Source organism: Podarcis erhardii (assembly GCF_964252035.2).
Source record: "Podarcis erhardii genome assembly, chromosome: 5".
Classification (NCBI taxonomy): domain Eukaryota; kingdom Metazoa; phylum Chordata; class Lepidosauria; order Squamata; family Lacertidae; genus Podarcis; species Podarcis erhardii.
Genome location: NC_138509.1, coordinates 100223858 through 100246599, shown reverse-complemented (window position 1 = coordinate 100246599; position 22742 = coordinate 100223858). Strand labels below are relative to the sequence as shown.

Below are 22742 nucleotides of genomic sequence, written 5' to 3'. Positions count from 1 at the left end.
TCTCCCAACGTAAACTAGTTTGTTAAGAAAATCCCCAAACTTGGTTCTATTGTTGACTCTGGGTCAGCTCCCTGCGGTAGTTTATTGTTGTACTTGGTTTTTAAATGTTTGTTTTCCTTCTGTGACTGTACCCCCAAGTGTGTTTTATAAGCTGGTCTCCAACCGTAATAAATCTGTCTATCTAATCTCTGATTCAATGATTATAAGCTCATCCTTTCTGTCAAATTAATTTAACTAAACCCTTTTAGTTCAAATCAATGTGCAATGTACTGTTTTGACTTCTATCGTTCCTTAGTGGGATGTGCAGCAAACCACTGTTCTGGAATCTGCTTCTTGTGGGGTAGAGTTGGGGGGCACTAGGGTGAATGTATGGAACCAGGAGGGAGGGGTGGCCCGAAAAGGTTTGGCAACCACTGATATGGAAGCTTTGCAGCTCTGATTTAGGACATGTGGCAAATTCTAAGCCTGACCTCAGGAGCTCAGTTCCTCCCCAGTCTGGAGCACCAAAGGCCTTGCTCTGTCAAGCAACAATCCTTGCCAGGGACGTAACTCATGAACGATCGCTTTGTCAATTCAAAGGCAGCGGAGCCCTCAGGGAGCTTCTCCTCTGCTCATCGTCTATGGAAAGAGGTAACCAATTACGGTCACTTGCATTAAACATTAAGCCCACAAGAATCTCCAATTAAAACTTCTTAGGAGGGAGGAATGAATCTTTTTTTGATCTGCCTGTTTCAGCCAGGGACCTGACCTCCCCAGCCTTGTGCCTGGCTTGGGGTGCTGAGTTATTTTTTAAACAAGCTCACGTGGAAGGAAAATAATGAGAAGGAAAGAACAGGGGAAGACACAGTTCTCAAGAGGGAGTCACACTGGCCTGGCACAGCTAAAACAGCCTGGAATCTTCTGGCATTTTAAAGACCACCAGATTTATGGCAGAACGAGCTTTCATTGGATTGAAATCCCCTTCATGCCCTATCCATAGATTTTCTCAATTGCATTGCTGGATGTAATTTTTATTTCTTCAAAATACTTTTGAAGAGTATTTTGTTTCTTTTCTGTTGATTGTGCTGCCTTACTGTATTCAATGTTCATTTGCAATGTTTCACTCTGGCAGCTTGCAATGCCCTATCCAGTGTTTGAACATAGATTTTTAACTGCTTGGGGTGCAGGCCAAAGGTTAGATCCACCAGGATGAGCAGCGCTCCTTTGGAGATGGAGAGTGGCTTGCTCAATGCCTGGGGGTGGGGGGGGGGCAAGGAAGGACACCAAGGGAGCCCCCTGTTGCCTTTGCTCTGATCCTGCCCTGAAAGCTGCCAGTGCAGAATGCCAGACACACGTCAAACTGGCGCAGGGCCAGCCCGCAAGCATCTCGCTGAAAGCAGAGGAGGGAACCAGCCCTAATCAGGTTATCGTAGCCTTTCCAGCAAGAGCTAAAAGAGCCATTTATCACCATTTACACTAATGCCCCCATTCTTCTTTGCTCTGAGCTCCGGGGGGGGGGGGGGAGAGGAGGGGGAAGAAATTAATGAGGAGCAGCCAGGAGGTGCCAGGACTAGCTGGGCACATCGTGGCAGATCTACGATCAACAGGGAGGGGGATGTTCCTCCTCCAGCCCCTTGGACACCCCAAACTCAGTGGCTCAGCAGCTGCTTTGAGTGCAGAAGGCCCTTGGCACCTGCAGCAGTTTCAAAAAGATCAGCTTCCAAATAAAGACCCTTCTCATCCCAAGGCAACCCTTGCAAATTGCTTCTGGTCAGAGGTGACAGCACCAGGTTTCTGGGACAAAGAGCCTGGTCCTGGTGCGAGGCTGGTACTTGTGTTTGTAATAATAATAATAATAATAATAATAATAATAATAATAATAATAATAATAATTTATTATTTATTATTTTATACCCTGCCCATTTGGCTGAGTTTCCCCAGCCACTCTGGGCGGCTCCCAATCGAGTGTTAAAAAGAGTACAGCAATAAATATTAAAAACTTCCCTAAACTGTCTTCAGGTGTCTTTTAAAGATAAGATAGTTGTTTATTTCCTTGACATCTGATGGGAGGGCGTTCCACAGGGAGGGCGCCACCACCAAGAAGGCCCTCTGCCTGGTTCCCTGTAACTTGACTTATCGCAATGAGGGAACCGCCAGAAGGCCCTTGGAGCTGGACCTCAGTGTCCGGGCAGAAGGATGAGGGTCGAAATGCTCCTTCAGGTATACAGGACCGAGGCCGTTTAGGGCGTTAAATGTCAGCACCAACACTTTGAATTGTGTTCGGAAACGTACTGGAAGCCAATGCAGATCTCTCAGGACTGGTGTTATGTGGTCCCGGCGGCCGCTCCCAGTCCCCAGTCTAGCTGCCGCATTCTGGATTAGTTGTAGTTTCCGGGTCACCTTCAAAGGTAGCCCCACATAGAGCGCATTGCAGTAGTTAGTCCAAGTGGGAGATAACCAGAGCATGCACCACTCTGGCAAGACAGTCCGCAAAATTTCACATTTTCATTATCAAAAGGTGAAAGGGCAGCACCTGGGACACAGATTTTAGAATTAAATTAATAAGTTCCCAGCTCTCGCAGCAGCCCAGCGATAACAAAGGCTCCTTCGGCCGACTGGACGCTGCTGGCAGAGATGTGGGACATGAGAGTTAATGTGCAACAGGGACATGCCAAGCAGGGAGAGGGCATGAGGGGCGCCCGTGGCACCGCACCTTAATTGAGCCATCTCCAATTTGATCATTGACAGTAACAGGCTTTGATGAGCTGCTTCTGTGTTGACATTAGCACCGCCTGGCTGCTCACAGTGCCCACCTGAGGCCTCCGCGCGGCAGCTGCCTCCATCCTGGCTGGCACAGAGGCATCTCTCTGTCCGTTTCTCTTCATGGCATGTGACCCGTCCCACGCCTCATGTAGACATAAAGGTTTTCGTTTCTTTAAAGGTGACACGGGCGGGCATAATCTGCACTGCCATGAATTTCAGTGCTAATGAAGCACAAAAAAAGAATTATGTAAACAGAGGAAGTCTCCTTCATTGGAGGTTTTTAACAAGGTTGTGAAACCATGCGCCAGGGATTCTTTAACTGTGATTCCTGAATTTCAGGAAGGGGTGACGCTTGGGGGTCCCTTCCAGAGGTGGAGCTAGCTGCTCTGGCACCTGGAGAGGCACATATGCTGTGCACCTGAGGTGGGGCTAGCCACCTGTGGGGACGGGGTGAGCATCCGGGGGGGGGGGTTGCAGTGATGTCAACCCCCCCAAGGGATGACACTCGGGGAGCATGGCACCCATGACACCCCCTTCCTCCACCATTGGTCCCTTCCAGCTCTTCCATCTGGTACGCAGGATGAGACCCTCCCTGCCTGCGGACTGTCTCGCCAGAGTGGTGCATGCTCTGGTTATCTCCCTCTTGGACTACTGCAATGTGCTCTACGTGGGGCTACCTTTGAAGGTGACCCAGAAACTACAATTAATCCAGAATGGGGCAGCCAGACTGGTGACTGGGAGCGGCCGCCGAGACCACATAACACCAGTCTAGAAAGACCTACATTGGCTCCCAGTACATTTCCGAGCACAATTCAAAGTGTTGGTGCTGACTTTGAAAGCCCTAAATGGCCTCAGCCCAGTATACCTGAAGGAGCATCTCCACCCCCATCGTTCTGCCCGGACACTGAGGTCCAGCGCTGAGGGCCTTCTGGTGGTTCCCTCACTGCAAGAAGCAAAGCTACAGGGAACCAGGCAGAGGGCCTTCTCAGTGGTGGCAACCGCCCTGTGGAACGCTGTCCCATCAGATGTCAAGGAAATAAAAAACTATCTGACTTTTAGAAGACATCTGAAGGCAGCCCTGTTTAGGGAAGTTTTTAATGTATGACATTTTAATGTATTTTTAAACTTTGTTGGAAGCCACCCAGAGTGGCAAGATGGGTGGGGTACAAATAAATTATTATTATTATTATTATTATTATTATTATTATTATTATTATTACTATTATTACTATTATTCCACTCTGTGATTCTGTTAGCACTGCTTCTTGAGATGGAACCTGGAATCTCCTGCAACATGATGTTGGCTTCTGTAGAATGAGACCGCTGGGGCCCACTCTCAGGTCCCTGGAAGATCCCTTTCTTTCTCCAGGTACTGGAGATCTTTTTACCTTGAGAGCCCACAGGTGGAACCTGGAGCCTTCTGCATGCACAACATGCGCTCTGCCACTCCAGCATGATCAGGCAGCTCTCTGGTGTCGGAGAGGCAAACTTCCCACCTGCTTGCCTCCCTAAAAATAGAGGTATGTACGATCCTCAGAAGAACACAAACACCTGGAAGGTGTTTAAAGGATACTTGCAAAACCATATTGAAAAATCAGAACTCCTATTAGAATAAAAAAGTTCCCTTTTAAATTTGTTGTTTAGTCGTTTAGCCGTGTCTGCCTCTTCGTGACCCCCTGGACCAGAGCACGCCAGGCACTCCTGTCTTCCACTGCCTCCCGCAGTTTAGTCAAACTCATGCTGGTAGCTTCGAGAACACTGTCCCACCATCTTGTCCTCTGTCGTCCCCTTCTCCTTGTGCCCTCCATCTTTCCCAACATCAGGGTCTTTTCCAGGGAGTCTTCTCTTCTCATGAGGTGGCCAAAGTCTTGGAGCCTCAGCTTCAGGATCTGTCCTTCCAGTGAGCACTCAGGGCTGGTTTCCTTCAGAATGGAGAGGTTGGATCTTCTTGCAGTCCATTGGTCTCTCAAGAGTCTCCTCCAGCACCAGAATTCAAAACCATCCATTCTTTGGTGATCAGCCTTCTTTGTGGTCCAGCTCTCACTTCCGTACATCACTACTGGGAAAACCATAGCTTTAATTATATGGACATTTGTTGGCAAGGTGATGACTCTGCTTTTTAAGATGCTGTCTAGGTTTGTCATTGCTTTTAAATACTGGAATACTAAATAAGATGGATAACAATGTGTAATAGAAAAAGAAGCATGAAATTAGGTTAAAGGTGTGTGAAAGAAAGTAATAGAAGTGGAAAGAAACTGCAATTGAGTAGATTGGAAGTCTGACACAAAGGTGGGGTGAGGGGCGGTGGATGGTGATGGGAAAAGGAATTATCTGTGGGATTGAGTGTAGGTATGTTTGAACATTTTTAAGGATTGTATGAAATGTATGTTTGTATATTCGCAATATGTTTGTATTAATGCTGAATTATTTTAACAATAACAAAATTATTTTTTTAAAACAGAACACAGACTTCCACCACCCATAAAAAAAATCTCACCCTGCAAACAATGAGATTGCATGGAATACAGACCTAAGAAAACAAGCCTTCTCTTCCTGCAATTTCCTTGGCTTGGGAGTCAGCTTCTGGTCACATTCCAGGCCTGGTGTGGAAGTTGGAAAAAAGAGACAGACTGCAACAACGCAAGAAGGGGGAGAGAAGTATTTATGGAGGCCATCAGAGCATGCTAAACTTGGCTGTATATTTATAGTTATTTTGAGTGATCCAGGTGCCCCCCCCCCCACCAAGCCATGACCTGCACTTCTGGCTTGCTCTTGTACAACAGGTTGTGTCACTCACAGCTTGCTTGCCTTGAAAATGTTCACCTGTAGAGCCTGGCAGCATTCAACCTCTGCCAGACTTTCCTTTGCAAAGCTCCTCCTCATTGCCATCTGCTGGGCGAATGCGGAACAGAATGCCCTCACTTTTCACAATCGCAGTCCATGCTCAAATGTGTTCCCCTGCAAGAGATGGAGATGGAGATGGTCTACATTGGTGGTTGCCATCACCCAGATTGTTCTGGGAAACTAATGAGAAGTCTGTGTATATGGTGGAGTCCAGAAATTAACTCACAGAACAAAAACCTCTAAGGGAATAAAAGGTAGCTTATAGAGTCACAGAATTGTAGAGTTGGAAGGGACCTCAAGCGACCAACCCCTTGCGGGTGGCACTATGGTCTAAACCACTGAGGCTTGCTGATTGGAAGGTTGGTGGTTCGAATCCCCGCGACGGGGTGAGCTCCTGATGCTGTGTCCCAGCTCCTGCCAACCTAGCAGTTTGAAAGCATGTCAAAGTGCAAGTAGATAAATAGGTACCGCTCCAGCGGGAAGGTAAACGGCGTTTCCGTGCAGTCTGGTTTCCATCACGGTGTCCCGTTGCACCAGAAGCGGTTTATTTTTATTTTTTTAATGATATTTATTAAAGTTTCAAGAAAATTACAAAAATGAAAAAAGGAAGAAAAAAGCAAAAAATACAAAATACAGAAAAAAAAAAACAATTAAAAACATTTCAATCTTTCCGTGTCTTATCTTTCATTTACTTATTTCCCTGACCTCCTCACACCTCCCTCTTTTGTATTCTAGTTCAATAGTTGTTTCAGCAAGTCCTTACCCTTTTTGCATTTATCTTAATGCCTTATCGTAATATATTATAACTTTACATTCTCACTTGAAAATTGGCTTCCAGGTGGAAAAATCAAAATTGGAAACAGAACTGTTGGATCCTAAAACTAAGAATTTGTCAAGAATGTATAACTTGCTGTTGAAATGGAATACTCAGGATGAAATGGTGAAATCTGCTATGATAAAATGGGCACAAGATGTTGGACACAACATTATGTTTGCTGACTGGGAACAGTTATGGACCGCAGGTATGAAATTCACGGCATGTAATGCCTTAAGAGAGAATATTATGAAAATGATATACAGGTGGTACATGACACCAGTCAAGCTTGCAAAAATATATCATTTGCCCGACAATAAATGTTGGAAATGTAAAGAAAATGAAGGTACATTCTTTCACCTTTGGTGGACGTGCCCAAGGATTAAGGCTTTCCGGGAGATGATTTATAATGAAATGAAAAAGGTATTTAAATATACTTTCTTGAAAAAACCAGAGGCCTTTCTCCTGGGCATGGTTGGCCAATTGGTGCCAAAGAAGGATAGAACTTTTTTTTATGTATGCAACAACAGCAGCAAGAATACTCATCGCGAAGTATTGGAAGACACAAGATTTACCCACCCGGGAAGAATGGCAGATGAAGGTGATGGAGTACATGGAACTGGCGGAAATGACTGGCAGAATCCGAGACCAGGGAGAAGAGTCGGTGGAAGAAGAGTGGAAGAAATTTAAAGTCTATTTACAGAAACATTGTAAAATTAAGGAATGTTAGAGGGAGGTTGGAATGAAGCGAAGTGGTTTTAGCAATAATCTTATTAAGAGATATGTAAAAACAGATTGTTAACATGTAAAAAATGTAAAGTTATAACAGAAGCGGTTTAGTCCTGCTGGCCACATGACCCGGAAAGCTGTCTTTGGACAAACGCCGGCTCCCTTGGCCTGAAAACGAGATGAGCGCCACAACCCCATAGTCGCCTTTGACGGGACTTAACTGCCCAGGGGTCTTTTCCTTTTCTTCACCTTTTACATCACTCCATTATGCAAAGCAAGAGGGCTTTGGGGTCGTTCACCTGTTACACTGAACACATGTAATCGGCCTCTACCTGTGTGTATAAGAACAGCCTCCTGGGTAAGTCTAATGTCCCCTCAATTCCAGCTTCCTGCTCTCTCAGTGACCAACCAAATTCCTCTGGGAAACTCGCAAGCAGGATTCAAACTCAAGAGCAACTCTCTCCTCTCCTGTATTTTTACAGCAGCTGCTAATCAGGAGTATTGCTTCCTCTGATGGTGGAGGCAGAGCAGAGCCATCACGGCTGTTGTTGTTTAGTCGTGTCCGCCTCTTTGTGACCCCCTGGACCAGAGCACGCCAGGCACTCCTGTCTTCCACTGCCTCCCGCAGTTTGGTCAAACTCATGTTTGTAGCTTCGAGAACACTGTCCCACCATCTCGTCCTCTGCCGTCCCCTTCTCCTTGGGCCCTCCATCTTTCCCAGCATCAGGGTCTTTTCCAGGGAGTCTTCTCTTCTCATGAGGTGGCCAAAGTCTTGGAGCCTCAGCTTCAGGATCTGTCCTTCCAGTGAGCACTCAGGGCTGATTTCCTTCAGAATGGAGAGGTTTGATCTTCTTGCAGTCCATGGGAGTCTCCTTAAGAGTCTCCTCCAGCACCATAATTCAAAAGCATCCATTCTTCGGCGATCAGCCTTCTTTATGGTCTAGCCATCATGGCTAATAGCCCTCTCCCTCCATGAATTTGTCTAATCTTCTTTTTAAAAGCCAACTAGATTGGTGGCCACCACTGCGTCCTGTGGCGGTGAGTTCCATAGGTTATCTATGCACTTCATGAAGATGCCCTTCCTTCAAGCTGTCCTGAATCTTCCAGTGTTCAACTTCATGGGATGCCAAATGCCACGACTTTTCTTCTTGGGGGAGTCGCTCCAGCCCCTCAATCATTTTGGTTGCCCTTTTCTGAACCTTGACCAACTCTGCAATATCCTTCTTGAGGTGAGGCGACCAGAATTGACACTGACTTCCCTCTCCCCCCCCCCCAGCTCCTAACAATCAAGAAAAAGAGGGTTAAAATAATAATAATACACACTAAGCTCCAGCTTGTTTAACTAAAAGATAAGGGAACTGGGAATTGGCCAAACTTTGTCCAGAGTTGGAAGAAAAAGTGGAGGCAGCAATGTGTGTAAACACCAAAGGAGTTCCCCTTCCACATTCCGAGAATGAGGAGGTAGCAAGGCTTCTGAATACTATTTGCTAGAAACCGCAGGTTGGGAGAGTTGCTCTTGTGCTTGAATCCTGCTTCTCTGTGGGAAATCTGCAAGCAGGATTCTTGCACAAGAGCCCTCTCCCCTCCTGCACTTCCAAGCAGCTGGTATTCAGAAGCATTGCTGCCTCCGATCACGGAGCCATCCTGGCCATCCAAGTTGGTGGCCAACACAGTGGCAGTGAGTTCCACGGTCTAACTATGCACACTTCTCTTCTTATGGCCTTGACTGCTGTGAGACCCTAGGGGTCATTGCACCTGCTGCCTCTAAGCTCATTGGTGGTTCTGTTCAGGAGTCGTGACTAATAATCCTTCGCCTCCACCCGCCTTCCCTGGACTTGCACATGGCATAGTTGGCAGGGACTCCCGCGATTCTTGTCCTGTGCTCACCTCCCCCAGGCAAATCTCCTTCGCGGTCAGGTTGGCCCTGAGCGATTGTTCTTCCGTGCCAGCCTTGCATCCATTGCTCACTTGCTCTCCCGGAGCCCAGAGGCGAAAGCAGAGGACTCCAAGCAACTGTCAAACTGTGTGAGCCACAAAGGCCATTATTCACCCCTGACAACCCAGGTTACAAAAGAACCAGGAAAAAAATCCCCCATTATTATGAATGGCGTGGGATGGAAACCGATGAATGGATTTGGGTTTTGTAAATGAGAAGGCTCTGTACCTGCAGGGGGTTAAGTAATAGCAAGGGCATCCAGGAAAGAGACCAAAGGGAGAGGCTTCTTCGGCAAACTTGCATTTAGCTGCCAATGCATTGTAGATCTCTTTCCCTTGACCTGCTCTAGTCTACTGGCACATGGACAGAGGAGAGCAAGCAAGACGTTAAAGGGTAAACTCTCCAGTACAGGAGAGTCCTCCACCTTCTGAGGTTGTCTGTTCCACTATTGAGCAGCTTTCACCATCAGAAAGTTCCTCCCAATGTTTAGCCAGAATCTCCTGCCTTGTCATTTGAATCCATCGGAGCAGCAGGAGAAAAAGCTTGCTCCATTTTTCATGGGACAGCCTTCCAGATATCTGAAGATGGCTGCCAGGTCACCTCTCTGTCTTCTCCAGGCTAAACAGACCCAGATCCTTTGACCGTTCCTCATCAGGCTTGGTTTCCAGACCCTTGACCATCTCAATGGCCCTCCTCTGATTACCTTCCAGCTTCTCAACATCCTTCTTAAATTGTGGCACCCAGAACTGGAGAGAGGACGCCAGCCGTGGTCTGGCTAAGGTAGAAGGGAGCGGTACTATTACTTCCTTTGTTTTTTTTTTTTTTTTAATAATATTTATTAAGATTTCAATAAGAAAAAGAATACAGAAAAAATAAAGAGAAAAAACAAAAAATACAGATTACAAAAAGAATAAAAACAGTTAAAAATAAGTCCCTCTTTCTATATCTTACAATTCATTTACTTATTTTCATGACTTCCTCACACCTCCCTTTTTCGTATTCCAGTTCAAATAGTTATTTCAGCAAATCCTTACCCTCTTTGCTTTATCTTAGTTCTTTATCTTCACATATTGTAACTTTATACTTTTCATCTAGTATCAATCCATTTTTACGTATTCCTATTTAACCTTATTACTAAAACCACTTCATTTCATTCCAACATCATTTTAACATTCATTAATTTTGCAATGTTTCTGTAAATAATCTTTAAATTTCTTCCAATCTTCTTCCACCAACTCTTCTCCCTGGTCTCGGATTCTGTCAGTCATCTCCGCCAATTCCATATAGTCCATTACTTTCATCTACTTCCTTTGATCTGGACACTCTACATCTGCAGCCGAGAATAGCGTTAGCTTTCCCCCCCCTGCTGTGGAGACTTCCTGCCTGGAATCCAGCAGGGCCAGTCAGCAAAGACAACACTAAACTAGATGGACCAATGGTCTTATTTATGGCTTATCCACCCTTCTGCTTGTCCTGTGCTTCGATTGCATGGGTTCTGAGTGGTTTCTGATCTTTTCCAAGGGTAAACCCACCCTTTAGAGGTAAAGGGTAAAGGGACCCCTGACCATTAGGTCCAGTCGTGACCGACTCTGGGGTTGTAGTGCTCACTTTACTGGCCGAGGGAGCCGATGTACAGCTTCCAGGTCATGTGGCCAGCATGACTAAGCCGCTTCTGGCAAACCAGAGCAGCGCACAGAAACGCCGTTTACCTTCCCGCCGGAGCAGTACCTATTTATCTACTTGCACTTTGCTGTGCTTTCGAACTGCTAGGTTGGCAGGAGCAGGGACCGAGCAATGGGAGCTCACCCCACCGCGGGGATTCGAACCGCCGACCTTCTGATCGGCAAGCCCTGGGCTCTGTGGTTTAGACCACAGCACTACCCGCTTCCCCTTTTAGAGGTAGATCAGGACAAATGACAATCTAAGAGTGGCCTCCCCATGTTTCTAAATGGGCAACAGCTCTTGACTAACGTTTTATCCGGTTTTGATCTCCCCTTCCACTGCTGAATCAGCCCCTGGGGTTGGTGGCAACCTAGCTGGCAATGTCTCATCAAATTCATTATAAAAAATAAATCATGAAAACACTTATACCATCGGACCGAAACACAAACAGGAGTGGGCCCACCGTCTGTTTACATTCGGCTTAATTCTCCCTTTTAGACACAGCCCTGCAACTAGCTCAGCTTACAGAAAGAACCACCGGCTGTTAATTTACCAATCTGCGGCATATTCAACGGGTTGTGATGATGGGCTGGGCAGGTCCCTGGGAGTTTGGACAGAACAAAGGGAGAAGGAGAAAAGAAACGATCATCGGGAGACAGAGTGCCCTTCCCTGCCCGTTTATTTGAACTAATCAATCAGGGCGCAAGGCACTTCCTCAACAAACAGGAGGCACAACTCTCTCGGAGAACTGGGCATTTGCCCGCAGATCCCTGGAAAGGGGGTGGGGAGATGGTGGGTGACGTACTATGCAGGCCTCGCAGGCTGATGCTTCGGGGCTCATTTGGGGGAGGGGGAAGGGGGAACGGGGGCTGTTTTGCTATTTCCCTGCTTCTGCAGGTTTTGAACAAAGTCACAGTATCTAGCGAAGCAGAAACATATCAGTGGAAGATCCAACTTCCAGGAAGTCCTTCTTCATGCAATGCAGAGTTAAACTATGGAACTCACTGCCACAAGAGGCAGCAATGGCCACCAACCCCCCAGGTGGCTTTAAAATTCAAGGAGGAGAGGGGCTACTGATGATGGCTAGCCACAGTGGTTCTGCCCTGCTTATGTTGTTGGAGGCAATGATGCGTCTGAATACCAGTTGCTGGAAACCACAGCAGAGAAGAAGATTCTTGTGCTTGGGTCCTCTTTCTGGGTGTGATGTCCTGGGACTCAGGCTCAGACTCGGAACCAGAGGAGCCTCAGTCTGCACCGGATCCTTTGCCTCAGGCATCACCTGAACCAAGTCCGGGGCCTGATCCTGAAGAGTCCCAGTCTGCACAGACTGTTCCCCGGCAACAAGCACCAGCTGGGCCTGCCCTGGTTCCAGATGTGGGGATGACCTCCTTGCCTCCAGCTGGGCCATCACTTACAGCTGCTCCACTACCGGTTGGGTCAGGAGAGGCTGAGGCGGCCCCTGAGTCTAGTCACCCACCGACGTCTCCTAAGCTACAGAGACTGAGGTCTGAGAGAAGGAGAGACCTGAGTACTCACAGGAGGAGTGCTTGCCTTCGGGTGAAACAGAGAGGTGAGTCGCTGGCGGATCAGGACCGGCCGCTACCCCAACAAAGATAAAAATCTGTCGGACCCCGCCCCAGGTTGCGGGAGCAACATTGCTGTATGCCAGATCCTGCCTGAGATCCTGTGCTGGACCTTGCCTGGTTTCCTGCCTTGTGTCCTGCCTTGGCCCTGTTGGACTGACTCCTCCTTGGATTCGGATCTTGACCGCATTACTCCAGTTACCCCCAGGCCCAGCACAGTGGGCTTCCTATTGGCTTGGCCATAAAGGTAAAGGGGGTGGGGCCCTGACCATTAGGTCCAGTTGTGGCTGACTCTGGGGTTGTGGCGCTCATCTCGCTTTACTGGCCGAGGGAGCCGGCGTACAGCTTCCGGGGCATGTGGCCAGCATGACTAAGCGGCTTCTGGCGAACCAGAGCAGTGCACGGAAACGCCGTTTACTTTCCCGCCGGAGCGGTACCTATTTATCTACTTGCACTTTGACGTGCTTTAAAACTGCTAGGTGGGCAGGAGCTGGAACTGAGCAACGGGAGCTCACCCCGTCGTGGGGATTCAAACCGCCGACCTTCTGATAGGCAAGCCCTAGGCTCTGTGGTTTAACCCACAGTGACATCCGCGTCCCTGCTTGGCCATAGTGAGGACCAAACGCTGGATTAGATACTCATGGTCCAGCACCCAGGATCTTCTGATGTCCTCCTGCACATCCCCTGGAACAGCTGCATGGAAAGTTTTATTCAGCTTCACCTCTCCATATCTGTGGCATTCATTTCTACATTGGCTTGGCAAGGGCCAGTCACAGCTCACCAGGAGTGTGCCTGCTTCTGTGTCAATAAAGGAGATTGGATTGGATTGGAGTGTGTCTGCTGTTTGGAAGCAGTCACCTTAAGAAAAGAGTCTGCTGGATGAGGCCAACGGCATGTCCAGTCCAGCATCGTGTTCTCACAGGAGCCGGCCAGATGCCTGGGGAAAACCCACAAGCAGAATCCAGGCACAAGAGCAGGGGTCCCCAAACTAAGGCCCAAGGGCTGGATAAGGCCCTTGGGACTTGTTTATCTGGCCAGTGGCATTCCCCGCTGCCCGCTGCCACTGCCCACTCTTACCAGCACTGTACTGCGTGGCTGCCCACTTCCGGGTCAGAGAACCACCGGATGTAGCTTGTGCACATGCACACGCATTATTTGTGCATGTGCAAGCATTATTACAGGTGCACATCTGGGTCGGAGGAGGCCCGTGCACATGCACACAAGCTACTTCCGGTGCTCCTCTGACCCGGAAGTGTGCCAGAAATAGCATGTGTGCATGCGTATGGGCATGCGCTCCCCTGCCCTCCAGCCCACCGCGCGATCGGTGCTGCAGACACTGGCCCGAGGTGCGGTACGTTTGCTGACCCCTGCACAAGAGCAACTCTCCCCCCTCTGAAGAACCTCTTGGGCGTCTCTGCCATATTCAGCTCTGCTTCAAGAGCGTCACTCACACCCCACCGTGTGCAGGCTGCTTCCACGGAGATAGAGTTACCTTTTCCAGTTCCCACGAGGGAAGATGCACCGGGGCCTGGCTGCGTCACCAGGCTGCGTGGAGAAACAAGGCTGCTTTTTTCCTTTTGCCTAGTCCAAGGAATGCATTTGTCTCTCCATGGGGATCATTGAGGTCCTTTACAGGGCCTTTGAAAAGTACACAGAGAAGTGATGGGCGATTTAATTATAAAGTCGCTCAAGAAAGAACCCATTAAGGAGGGTGTTTAAGTGCCTTTGTCTGGCTGATCCCAGCTGTCACCAGAACACGATGCTTATCTGCTCTCTCTCCAGGCATCTGCGCGGCGAGGGAGAGCAAAAGTCCTCTGCGCTTGCCAAGTTCCTAGCCCACATGACGGCGGAAAAGGTTTTCGCTGCATATGCTTGCCAGACAGATCGCGCTTGCCAGGCATGCAGGGCAGAATGCAGGGTCCCACAAGGGCACATGCAGCAGGTTAGGAGCGGGCGGAAATATCTATATGGATGAAGGGGCATCATATAAAACCAACAATGTATCTACCAATTCACTAGTTTACACTAGGGATGCTTGGCCATCGCTCTCTCTCTCACTTTCTCATTTGTTTTGCATCATTTAGGATGTTTTTAAAAATAAAACAGCCTGCTTGAAATTTAATTGGCACCTTGATGTGCGTTTCTCTCAATGTACCCATCTTTGTATGAAATACACACATTTCTTCAAGCAACGTTCTCTGATACGATGCATATTTCCATGTTATTCTCACTAATATAAGTATTTTTTTAAAAGTGCACTTTCCCCTAATATATGCATTTTCAAACACACTACTGGGTTGGAGAATTGCACCGCAAAATTCAGAGAAATGTGACTTTTGAAGGGTAGCTGCCTATGGGTGGTGTGTAAATTGCTGGACCAAATTCCTCACCCATATGGTATGCATGGGAGACATTGCTCTGTGCAAATGCAGAGCCCATTTTCATAAATGTTTCTTCTTCTGCATAGAAATAACTCTAAGGGGGTAGCTCAGTGTTGGTATATAGGATGGGTCAGCAAACTAAGGTCTGCAGGCCGGATCAGGCCCAATTGCCTTCTAGATCCCGCTCGCAGACGGTCCAGGAATCCAGGCAGCCGCCATAGCGTGTGTGCATGATGGTTTTTGCAACTCAGCCAGGCTTGGGGGTCAAAAGTGAGGCGGCTGGCTGTTCGAGACAAGCCCCTTCTCTGTCCATCGCACGTACAGCAATCTTTTATTCTGGGGTGCGGAAGAGGGAAAAGCAACCACAGTTCGAATTTCCACCATGGAGCTTCCGGCAACTGACCTCAGGAAGGGCAGTTGTGGTGGCAGGGGCTCGGAGGCACCTCGGGAGCGACGCCTGCCGGTATCTGCGGTGGCAGTGCTCCCTGCCAGGGGAAGTGGGGAGCGCCTGGGTGGCTGCACCCGAACCAGTTCTGTGCTCTGCTGGGGAGGCTGCTCATTAGCTACACGGTGCGAGCCATGGAAAGATGAAGGAATGATCGCCGGGTGTGGAGCACACGTCCACCTGCAGACAGGCCTCAGCTGTCTGAACATCATGCACTCTATCTAACCTTTGCTCTCTTAGTGGTCTGCTGTGCCCTGTCTGTGACCTTTGTCTCCTTCGTCATACATTGTGCAAGGGGAAAATGACGCGGTGGAAACAGGTGCCAAAGTAACTTTGTACCACCCCTCGATCTCAGAAGATGTGTAAAGGTCACAGTCCAAAATGTATCTGATTGGTTTTGCATATTGTGCTAATAAAAGGAGCCTCTACAGAGTTAGCCGGCAGCTTGTCTTGAAGCATGCTTGCCAGCGCACTTCTGCACAGCTCACCTGTTGTCCTCCATTATTCCTACACAAAGGTAAATAGCCGCCACCACCTCGTCTTCCCTCATGTGGGGAAAAGAATGCTTTTGCTTGAGCGGCGTTGGCCTGACTTAGCATGGCCAACGGCTTTTCCCTTCACTCACGCATGCGCACACTCCAGGGCTGACAGGAATGGCAAGCTTACCTCAGCCCCCCACCCCGCCTTACGAGAGAAATAAGAACTGTCGACACGTAAAACGCAAAGGAAGCAGTGTGGGTGTATGAGGGAACACCCCCCCCCAAATCACATTTGGGTAACATTGGGGTTGGTCCCAATAAGAGGTTTTGCCAAAAATGCGAGTCATAATCATGGCAACATATAGTCTGGTCCCCCACAAGGTCTGAGGGACAGGGGACTGGCCCCCTTCTGAAAAAGTTTGCTGACCACTGGTATACAGCTAAAGCGTGCCTGGCAGATGGCCACCCAACCTCTGCTTAAAGACCTCTGATGAAGGAGAGTCCACCGCCTTCCGAGGAAGTCTATTCAACAAATGAACTTCCAAATGTTTAGCTGGAACCTCCTTCCTTGTCATCTGAGTCCCTTGCTTTGTGGTCTGTCCTCTGAAGCAGCAGAGAAAAAAGCCACCTCCATCTCCCCTGAGACAGCCTTTCATATATTTCAGGATGACTCTCAAATCACCTCTCAGGGAATATCCCGGGGAAACTCAACCTATAGCCCTGAATCGGAGCAAACAGCAATCGTTCCCCCCTGCAGACTACCGTTTGTTCCAATTTAGCACTAAAGAACAGGTTTTCCGGGGGGACGACAGCGCTGACCTTTACTTGGAAAGTAGAGTGGTACCTCTGGTTGCAAACGGGATCCGTTCCAGAGGCCCGTTCGCAACATGAGCAGAACCATAGCTGTCAAGTTTTCCCTTTTCTTGCGAGGAATCCTATTCGGAATAAGGGGATTTCCCTTTAAAAAAGGGAAACGTTGACAGCTATGAGCAGAACGCAACCTGTGTCTGCGCGTGCGCTGATCGTGATTCATCGCTTCTGCGCATGCGTGTGATGTCATTTTGCACATCTGTGCATGCACGAGCGGCGATACCCGGGTTGCCGTGGGACGCAACCTGAAAACGCACAACCTGAAGAAAACGTAACATGAGGTATGACTGTATAGGTATAGAATCAAAGCATTTTTGGGCTGAAAGGGACCCTGAGGCTCATCTAAACGGCCTCGGTTCAGTATACCTGAAGGAGCGTCTCCACCCCCATTGTTCTGCCCGGACACTGAGGTCCAGCTCCAAGGGCCTTCTGGCGGTTCCCTCCCTGTGAGAAGTAAGGTTACAGGGAACCAGGCAGAGGGCCTTCTCGGTGGTGGTGCCCGCCCTGAGGAACGCCCTCCTGCCAGATGTCAAGGAAACAAACAACTACAGTGGTACCTCGGGTTACATATGCTTCAGGTTACATATGCTTCAGGTTACAGACTCCGCTAACCCAGAAATAGTATCTTGGGTTAAGAACTTTACTTCAGGATGAGAACAGAAATCGCACGGCGGCAGCGGGAGGCCCCATTAGCTAAAGTGGTGCTTCAGGTTAAGAACAGTTTCAGGTTAAGAACGGACCTCCAGAATGAATTAAGTACTTAACCTGAGGTACCACTGCATTTGACTTTTAGAAGACATCTGAAGGCAGCCCTGTTTAGGGAAGTTTTTAAGGTTTGATTAATTATTGCATTTTAATACAGTGGTACATACGCTTCAGGTTACAGACTCCCGAGGTACCACTGTATTTTGCCGGAAGCCGCCCAGAGTGGCTGGGGAAACCCAGCCAGATGGATGTGTTATAAATAAATTATTATTATTATTATTATTATTATTATTATTATTATTATTATTATTATACGTAGCTGCTCTGACCTTCGCTTTTTTGGCAAGTATGGATGAGCCCTGCATCTTCTCTTCTCCGGGCTCAACTTCCCCACTCCCTGGACCATTCCTCATACACCCCAGAAATTAAATGCATATAAAAAACGAGGTGGATATTTCCCCCCTTCCTCTTTTTTCTGCAGTTGCCTTTAAGGATTCCACCCTGTGATTCATCCAGCATGAGTCAGGGGATGCCACAATCCCTCCATGTGTGAGAGATGAACTGGGGGGGGGGTGTAAATAGCTCCCAGGCTGCGCCCCCCCCCATACTATACTATTTGGAGAGCCTGCTTCTTACAGATATGCTGTGTCATATTTTGCCTTTCCCACCACAGGAGAAGTTGCTTGCCGTCCCCTCTCCCTCCCTCCCTCTCCCTTGTTTGATTTGCCATCCTTTGTAAGGCAAATAATGTCTGTTTCGGCTGAGCTTCGAGGTCACTGCGCTCAGAATTGGCCGCCGCGGCCCTCCAGGTGTCAAGGAACAGTTAATCCTCCTCTTGACGTTGGGTGGGACACCTCCTGCATCGCCCCAAACGATGCTGCCTTTTCGTGCAGATCTGCAGCTGCACAGAGTGGGGGACAGGCCAGGCATGCAAATTGGGGAAGCATTTTTGAAATACACTCAGAGCCGAGTGTGGATTTCATGCTCTTTATTCAGCTCATAGTGGTGAGGAGGAATGGAAGTTCCCCCAGCATGTCTGCTTTATATACAGTGGTACCTTGGGTTAAGTACTTAATTCGTTCCAGAGGTCCGTTCTTAACCTGAAGCACCACTTTAGCTAATGGGGCCTCCTGCTGCTGCGCCGCCAGAGCACGATTTCTGTTCTTATCCTGAAGCAAAGTTCTTAACCTGAAGCACTATTTCTGGGTTAGTGGAGTCTGTAACCTGAAGCGTATGTAACCTGAAGTGTATGTAACCCGAGATGCCACTGTACATTATTTACACAATGGGCCCCACGTGATTGGCTAATTCCAGGATTCTCCTGTAGGCCAATCAGGTTGCAGATTCACTTCCACCTGGAGCTGGATTGGGTGGCTCCTGTGGACCAATCAGACTGCTGCATTCTGGATCCTATTCAACTCAGTACATAATAATTTTAAAAATTAAGAGAAATGGGGGGTAGATGAACCAGTCAACCTCCCTTTCTTTCCATTTCTCATTTGCCCAACGTTAATTTGCATTTCTCCACATTTCCATATCACTTTCAACTTTTTCTTTTTCTTTTTTTTTAAAAAAGGGTCCTCATGCGAGGATCATCAGAATCTTAGTGCACTTTTATCTTAATTATCCCAATTTTTGTACCCATTGCTGCCTAATATACACACTTTCCCAAATGCAATGCATTTCAGCACGCAATTTTCATAAATATTATCATCTGCATTGGCATTCCACCGGCTTTGACCTCTCGACCTCTTTTCATTGCTGCATTGTTGGGGTTTTTCTGGGGCCTATTTTAACTGTGGATGTTTAATTTAGCACTTAGATGCACCGAGTGGCCTCCAAAGAAATAAATGCACAAATAAATATGATTATAAATGCATTCTTATGCACACTTTCTCTTCATATTATAATTTTGTACGCACTATTTGGTTGAAGAATTGATTGCATTGCAAAATTCAGAGCATTTTTATTTATTTCCAAAGATAGCTGTGCCTCAGTTCCATGTTCTTTTGGGAAGTGTGAACAGGTAGTTTTGTATCAACCAGATGCCTCCCACCGCACCTAAGAATGGCTGCCTAAGGCTAGATCTGCCGGGATCAGTGGAATTAGGATCCAGCAGATCTCCAGGTGAGGCAGTAGGTTCTCAACTACTGTAACTGGTTTAACTCTCACCCTGGCTCCTCCATCCTGTCTGAAATTCTGGAGAGCTGTTGCTGGCCAGTGTAGACAATACTAGTCTAGACGCACCAATGTCATCTGTCCACAGGTTCCTTCTCTCCTGGGCTTGAGCCACAAAAACAAACCCTGCCATGAGACAGTAAAGCAGCTGGAGAAGGAGGAGGAAAGGGCATGGGGTGAAGAAAGAGTGTTGGGGGACCCCTTCCTCATCCTCTGGAACACCTGTGGAAACTCAACAAACTTGCTGCCCTTGGAATAGGGTGTGGAGAATGTGGCTGAATGGGACACAGCTGTGGGCAGGCTGAGGAAGCAGCGTCCACCTTGGGGAAGTCTAGGGCAAGATTAGGATGTTGTCTGCTGCTTCCAGAAACTCATTCTGTTGTGAGACATTTGTGGATGAGCTGAGAGTTCATTGGGTGATAACCGGGCAGCTGAGAGGGAGGGTGTGTCAGAAGGAAAAGGAATTGATTTTGATTTATATAGAATCAAAGCGTCTTTGGGCTGGAAGGGACCCTGAGGTTCATCTAAACAGCATCGGCCCAGGATACCTGAAGGAGAGTCTCCACCCCTATCGTTCTGCCCGGACACTGAGGTCCAGCTCCGAGGGCCTTCTGCCAGTTCCCTACCTGCGAGAAGTGAGGTTACCAGGAACCAGGCAGAGGGCCTTCTCGGTGGTGGCGCCTGCCCTGTGGACAGATGTCAAGGAAATAAACAACTATCTGACTTTTAGAAGACATCAGAAGGCAGCCCTGTTTAGGGAAGTTTTTTAATGTTTGATGTTTCATCGTGTTTTTAATGTTCTGCTGGGAGCTGCCCAGAATAGCTGGGGAAACCCAGCTGGATGGGCAGGGTAGAAATAAATAAATAAAAATTAAAAAAAATATATTTATTAAGCCCAACTTACTGCAATGCAGGGATTTCAAGGTGCAGCCCCCCCCCCATCAAATTTGAAGCCATACCAGACCCTGCTTAGCATTGCAAATGTGCTGGCAGTTTTATTGCTGCACTTTCTATGTGAATGTAACGCTTTTATATGTAGCCGTGCATTTTTGTACTATTCTGCTTAAGCTACCTGTTGTCGCTTCCGTTTTCTGTATGCCGCCTTAATACATTTTTGAAATACAGTGGTGCCCCTCAAGACGAATGCCTCGCAAGACGAAAAACCCGCTAGACGAAAGGGTTTTCCGTTTTTCGAGGCGCTTCGCAAGACGAATTTCCCTATGGGCTTGCTTCGCAAGACAAAAACGTCTTGCGAGTCTTGCGATTTTTTTCGCTTTTTTCTCCCTTTTTCTAAGCCGCTAAGCCGCTAATAGCGCTAATCCGCTAATAGGGTTGCTTCGCAAGACAAAAAAACTGCTAGACAAAGAGAATCGTGGAACGGATTCTTTTCTTCTTGCGAGGCACCACTGCATTAAGCTGCATTGAAATTAAACATTCAAAATAATCAAGGTGCCTACATCCCATTCCTCAAGAGGGTCTGGGGACTCCTATCTGACCCAGAGGCGCTGAGTTCCTCCTCCTCTCTTCCTTCCTCCATCTGCCTGACATGTTTTATAGGCAGACTTGGGCAGGCGATAAGATCGGCGGCTCCAATTCACTCTGCCTAAGTATCCGTGCTGAAGCGCAGAATGGCGATAGCTATCGCCGCCCTCGCAAGGAGCCAAGGCACCCAGCAGAGGCAGTAGGAAAGACCGAGAACAAAATCCCGGGAGCGGCCGCGAGGTGATCAATCACGCGAGCTGGTTTCTCCACATTTCTGCCTTTTCATTCAACTGTCGGGGAGGGAAATCTCCCGCAGCGAGAGTTGCGCCATGCCGGGGATTTGGGCAAATGAGGGGCAATTCGGTCGAGTCAGCCACCGGCTCCGCCCTTTTGGAGGAAGTCCAGACTTGCGGCTCCAACACAGGCACAATGCCTTTTATTTTCTCTTACTCAGAACTCATAATTGCAGCTGTTTAAACATTTATCTTTTAGTGTATCTAAAGAAGAAGAAGGGGAGTGAGCTCCTTGTAGCACAAAGATGTTACATCAGACTCCAGATTAGCTGAATATTTGCCCCTTGCCTCAAAGAGAAGACGTAGGAGGCATGGAAGGACACCGAAGAGCTAGAAAAGGTGCAGGAAAGGACAAGCAAAATGATCAAGGGGCCGGGACAACTCCCATAAGGACCTCAGAAGTGCCTGCTGGATCAGGCCAGCAGCCCATTCTCAGTCCAGCATCCTGTTCTCTTCAGCATCCTGTTCTCTCTCTATATATATATTATAGTTTTAAAATACAAAATTATAAAACATACGACACAATTTATCACAGATACATTCTTATTGGACTTCCATCAGCACCTCTGATAATCCTCCATCTTATTCACTTACGCATTTCCTAACTTAATATTGCCTTTACATTTTTAACATATCCCACCTCCTTTTTCATTTTTGCAATATTTCTAATATTATTCCTCACAAAGCTTCTTGCAAACCTACAAACGTCGTCTGATCATTGCAAATACTTTTCAAATAATCCTTAAATTTACTCCAGTCCTCGGTAAATTTCTGGTCTCGCTGGTTTCGGATCCTTCCCGTTAGTTTATCAAGTTCCGCATAGTCCATTAGTTTCATCCTCCATTCTTCCATCGTTGGTAATTCTTTTTGCTTCCATCTTTGGGCCAATAATGTTCTTGCTGCTGTTACTGCATATAAAAAAAGCTTACATTCCTTTTTATTTACCGTATTTTTCGTCCCATAGGACGCTCCGTCCCATAGGACGCACCTACTTTTTTGGGGGGGGGGGAATAAAGGAAATTTTTTCTTCTTTATTCCCCCCCCAAAACCAGGTCGGGGAACAGTGGGATGGGGCGCTGCGCCTCCCCGCTGTCCCCCGAGCTTGTGGGGCTGGCCGATGTCTGTCCGGCACACGGGGCGCTCTGCTTCCGGGGGCCACGCGCGCCGGGCGGCAGGCTGCTATCCGCAGCGTGGGGAGCCCTGCGGGGAACTCCTGCAGGGCTCCCCACACTGCGGATGTCTGTCCGGCGCGCGGGGCGCTCTGCTTCAGGGCGCCCCGCCCGCCAGGCGGCAGGCTGCGGACACCTGCGCGAAGCACGGGACGTCCTCCAAAGGGCGCCCCTTGCTCCGCGCTGCAGGCTGCCTCCCGCAAGCCTTGCGCCCGGGGGGAGTTCCCCTGGGCACACAAGGCTTGCGGATAGCTTCCTGGAGCCTGGAGAGCGAGAGGTGTCAGTGCGCACCGACGCCTCTCGCTCTCCAGGCTTCAGCGAAAGCCTGCATTCGCCCCATAGGACGCACACACATTTCCCCTTCATTTTTGAAGGGGAAAAAGTGCATCGTATAGGGCGAAAAATACGGTATATCGTTTCCAACAATACC

General features: G+C 48.2%; 1 long non-coding RNA gene across 1 annotated transcript in view; it reads right to left on the bottom strand.

Annotated features, from left to right (window-relative positions):
- Positions 1 to 20774, bottom strand: part of LOC309342411 — a 223794-nt gene extending 203020 nt beyond the window's left edge. Inside the window, exon 1 of the long non-coding RNA XR_014156787.1 lies at positions 20492 to 20774. This is a non-coding gene — a long non-coding RNA (uncharacterized lncRNA). The remainder of the gene's footprint in view (positions 1 to 20491) is intronic.
- Between the last annotated feature and the right edge of the window lie 1968 nt (positions 20775 to 22742).